Here is a 5,432-nt window from a genome sequence, read left to right on the forward strand (position 1 = left end):
GAACTCTGCCTCCCTGCCTCCTGCCATGCTTTCTGTCATGATGATAGTTGACAAAGCCTCTGAAACTGTAAGCAAGTCCCTAATTAAATGTTTTCTTTTATTAGAGTTGCCTTGGTCATAATGTCTCTTCACAGAAATAAAACAGTGAATAAAACACACCATAGTAGTGAAAAATCACATGCTATAAACTATTTAAATATGAAGAGCAAAGACTATGAAAAGGGCAAGGTGGAAATAGTGCAGAAAATAGAATGCTATACAAACTAAGCACCCCCTGACCTAAAAAAACAAAATCTGAAATGCTTCCAACTCTAGAACACTTGAGTATCAATGTGAATCCAACAACTGTTTATTCCACACCTGACTGACTTCATGTAACAGGTTGAGTCAAAATGTAGGCGTTAGGAAAAAACAAACAAACAAAAAAAACTGTATACAATAGCAGACATAAATGCATTCCATGCTTAGAGCTGGGTCCTTAACCACTCAGTGGTTAAGAGTATTTGTTGCTCTTACAAAGGACCCAGTTTCAATGTGTAGCATCCACATTGCACCTTACAACTATTTGTCCCTCCAGTTCCAGGGAATCCAATCCCCCCGAAGGCATAGACATACATTCAACCAAAACATACATACAGATAAACTAAAATAATAAAAGTAAATTTAAAAATAGGAGGAAAAATCTGTGGTAGGTACATTTACGTTCATTGTATTACCACACATATATATTTGCAATGTCTTTTAAGTTTTTAAAAAAGTTCTGAGAAATATTAAACTATAAAATTACTTATTCTAGATTCCCCTATTCCACTTAATATTGTATGTTTATAAAACATTCTACTTGTAACAGGCAGTGGTGGTACACACCTTTAATTCCAGCACTCAGGAGGCAGTAGCAGGTTGATCTCTGTGAGTTTCTGGCCAGCCCAATCTACAGAATGAGTTCCAGGACAGCCAGACATACAGAGTGAAACATAGATTGTCTCAAAAAGGAAAAAAGGAAAAAAAACAAAGAAGAAAAAAAACCAAAAAGCAAAAATCCAGCACTATGACTATCCTATAAGATCTAAATCAATAAATTTATTTCTGCAATATTGCCTAGACACCTCATGGCACCACAGATGCTTTGGCACTGCATTTTGCACCATTCTGCAAGAAATGTATGTTTCACTTGTAAAACTGTACAGTGTAAGAAGATTAAATAGTAATTTGAAAACAAACGTACTTTTTGGGAACACACATGAAAATCAATAGGAAGAAAAGTATTAGGTATTGCCTAATATAACAGACACAGTTCAGAGTCTTCTAGGGAAAGCTCTTCAGTGACAAGCTTTTGCTTGAACCATTAACATTATAATGGAGCCAAGGCAGGCTGGCCTGCCAGGCTTTCCCTTGCCATGGATCCAAAACATTCACTGTTGCAGAAGGTTGGCTGGGAGAAAATGAACCTAGCTGTTTCTTAGCATCTCTAACTTTATACTGATTAATTCTTACAGCTTATTCTTATTGCTGCTCTTACAGAGGGCCCAGGTCCAATTTCCCGTACCCACACAACAGCTTACAACAATCTATAACTCTAGCTTCAAGGGATCTAACATCTTGTTCTGACCATTGTGGGCAACCAAACTTATGTGTGCCCACACACACGCACACCAACACATAATTTTAAAATGAAAAATAAATCTAAAAATTAAAATAAAAGATACTTATGAAGAAATACAAATATATGTCAATCTTCTGAGGAGTTACTTTTCACAACTATAGAATTATATCAACAAGGACTGTAGACAAACAGCAGGGGGAAGCTGAAAAGTATTCACAAGCATCTTCTTAGGTCTGCTATTTATTTTCTATTGCTGTGATAAAATACCACGACGAAGGCAACTTTTTAAAAGAAGCATTTGCCGGCCAGTGGTGGCTCACGCCTTTAATCCCAGCACTCAGGAGGCAGAGGCAGGCGGATCTCTGTGAGTTCCAGACCAGCCTGGTCTATAAGAGCTAGTTCCAGGACAGCCTCCAAAGCCACAGAGAAGCCTTGCCTTGAAAAACAAAAATAAATAAATAAAAATAAAAATAAATAAAAGAAGCAATTAACTGGGCTTACTGTTTCAGGGGGGTCAAGTCCATGAAGGCAAAGCAAAGGCCTAGTGGCAGGAACAGTTAAGGGCTTACATCTCAAACCACGAGGAGGAGGAAGAGAGCACACTGGGGATGGCAGGAAGCTTGTTTCCCAAGTCTCAAAACCCACCCTGGTGACACATATCCTCCAACAAGGCCACACCAACTACTCCTTTCCAAACAGTTCCACCAAATGGGGCCCAATTACTCAAACATATGTGCCTATGGGGCCATTGTCACTCAAGCTATTCCATAGCCTACATACTCTTATATGCAGGTGAGTTAACCTCCCCACACTCACATGAAAAGAAGATGAACACTTGTCTTTCATTTAATTCTCCAGGCTTTCTCCCGGTACATTAGACTTGCTTGTGGCACGGGTGTCACACATCAGTATGGATATTTTAAAAAATTTACAAGCAGTGTTATTATATACCCAAGTAAGAATTACAAATATTATAAATAGCTTTCTTTCTTTGGGCTGGATGAAACCAATGGATATAAGCTATATAGTTATTGAATTAATGTTAAAACATTGGATCTTGTTCTGCTCCTTAAATTTAAATTTTTACTTTTACCTGCATTTATAAGTTCAGCATGAATTCTGGAAGGCACTGAACTCAAAGAATACTCTTCACTACACAGCTAGCTATTAGTTAGATTTGAAGACCTAAAGAAATATGGCGAGAAGGTGCAATGAACAAGCCAGTGGCTCAGCCTTTAAACACTCAGGAGATGGGACTAGCAGGAGGACCCAAGTTCAAGGCCACCCTGGTTATCTAGCAAGACTCCGCCTCAGACCTCAAATACACACACACACACACACACACACACACACACACACACACACACACACACACACGCATGCACATACTGAGAAAGAGGGGGAGAAGGAGGAAGGGGGGAGAGGGGAGAGAGAAACAAAACAACAAAAAGTGAGAATTCACAGGATGAAGTGTTCAAATAAAAATAGGGAAAATAGAAGTGAATTTAAATCCAGCAGATATTGGCCAATTGCTTATTCTAGAAAGAGTTATGCACTAAAATAAAAGTAAATAGAATAGATACTTCATTAAGTTGAGAAGGCTTAGCAATCTGCCTCACCAACTGGCAAACACCACAAAGTCCAAAATAAAATATGTAAAAAAAAAATTACTGTTTAAAGACGAAAAAGATGTCGGGCGTTGGTGGCGCACGCCTTTAATCCCAGCACTCGGGAGGCAGAGGCAGGCGGATCTCTGTGAGTTCGAGACCAGCCTGGACTACCAAGCGAGTTCCAGGACAGCCTCCAAAGCCACAGAGAAACCCTGTCTCGAAAAACCAAAAAAAAAAAAGACGAAAAAGATTTGTCACTAATTAACGTCTCTGTGTCCAAAGATCTTAACCTATAAAATGAGAAATATGAACTCTAGATCTCTAACAAGATAAAACAAATTAAAACAGTGTCAATAGACTAAAAATTGGCAGAGACCAAAAACCAACAAAAAGAACATTTGGTTTCTAAGTACCTTATTACCCCAGCATTCGAACCTGATGGTTTGCATCTGGTCCTGACACTCACATGGGGGAAGGAGAGAATGGGCTCCTGAAAGTTGTCTTCTGAACTGCACACATGTGCCACTGCACATGCACATATATCTACTCCCTCACTCTCCATAAACAAACAAATATTAATAAAAGGGTTAAAAAGAGCAGCACTCAGGACACCAGTACTACAGTTCTGACTTTCTACTAACTTGGTCTTAGTTCTCAAATACTTGTAAAGAAACATCAATTAAGTTGGGTGTGGTGGCACACACCTTTAGTCCCAGCACTCCCTGAGACAGAGGCAGGCATCTCTGGGAGTTCGAGGCTAGCATGGTCTACAGAGTGAGTTCCAGGACAGGCTCCAAAGCTACAGAGAAACCCTGTCTCAAAAACAGACAAACAAAAAAAGAATCTTAGCATTGCTGGGGAGAGTAGCACATACTTGTAATGCCAGCACTGAGGAGGCTCAGGCTAGGAGATACTGAGTTCCAGGCAAGTATAGCTAGATAGTGTCTAATGGAATAGGGGAAGACTCCCCAGCTTAGTATCAAGTAAAATAAAGATAATAAAAGATTTTACTGGCTGGCCTTGGTGGCCCATACCTTTAATCTAAGCACTCAGGAGGCAGAGGCAGGCAGATTTGAGTTAGAGGTCAGCCTATTCTACATATTGAGTTCCAAGATAGCCAGGGCTATGTAGAAACCTTGTTTCAAAAAAAAAAAAAAAAAAAAAGGAAGAAAGAAAGAGAAAAAAGAAACAATTGGTGATTTGACTCATTTATTCCACAAAATAAAAAAGTATGCCACCTATCATGTGACAGTTGCTGTTTACTTGGTAGTAAACAAAAATGAAAAGGGAGTCTTACCTTGGTTATGTAAACAGACAAGCAGTATATTTGAGAAAAAATTAAAGTGGAAAAAGACACAGAGGCAAGCAAGATGGAGTCTGCAATTTATGTTAAGGTAAAGTCACATTTTTTTTTTTTTTTGGTTTTTACGAGACAGGATTTCTCTGTATTGTTTTCGAGGCTGTCGGTCCAGCCCGGCCTCAAACTCACAGAGATCCGCCTGCCTCTGCCTCCCGAGTGCTGGGATTAAAGGCATGCGCCACCACCGCCCGGCAAGGTAAAGTCACATTGAAGGATATATGAGCAAGGGGTTGAAAGCAATGAAAGAATAGTGAATGCAAATAACTTAGAGCAAGGTATGTCTGAAACCTGGCCCAATAAACCAAGAAGCTAGTCTTGCTGGCCCAGAGTCAACCAGATGAAGTATTAAGAAAGCACGTAAAGTTGGACATGGTGACTCTTGATTGCTATCCTAGCACAAAGGAGGCTGAGGGAGGAGAACAGCGAGCTCGAGGCCAGCCAGGAACACTTAACAAGATCTTCTCTATAAATGTGAGGAAGCATAGCATGAAAGGGGCCACATCCAGTCTTCCAGTCACTAAAGGAGCTCACAGGGTGGGCTGAGCACACTGACACCATCAGACTTTGATTTTAAAAAGCTCACTTAGGCTAGGCGGTGGTGGCACACGCCTTTAGTCCCAGCACTCAGGAGGCAGAGGCAGGTAGATCTCTGTGAGTTCAAGGCTAGTCTGGACTACAGAGCAAGTTTCAGGATAGCCAGGGCTACACAGAGAAACTTTGTCTTGAAAAACAAACAAAAACAAAAAACAAAACAAACAATATTGAAAGACAAACAAGCAAAAACTAAAACAAACAACCAAAATCCAGTCACTTGGCTTGATGTACTTCAAAGGTCAGAGGGCTTCCATGAGCCAACGTC

The 5,432-nt window shown here is 40.1% G+C and overlaps 1 protein-coding gene across 16 annotated transcripts in view; it reads right to left on the reverse strand.

The window, feature by feature from the left end:
- Positions 1 to 5,432, reverse strand: part of Baz2b (bromodomain adjacent to zinc finger domain 2B) — a 203,370-nt gene that overhangs the window by 179,599 nt on the left and 18,339 nt on the right. The window lies entirely within an intron of this gene.

Source organism: Mesocricetus auratus, unplaced genomic scaffold (assembly GCF_017639785.1).
Source record: "Mesocricetus auratus isolate SY011 unplaced genomic scaffold, BCM_Maur_2.0 Super-Scaffold_100004, whole genome shotgun sequence".
Lineage (NCBI taxonomy): Eukaryota > Metazoa > Chordata > Mammalia > Rodentia > Cricetidae > Mesocricetus > Mesocricetus auratus.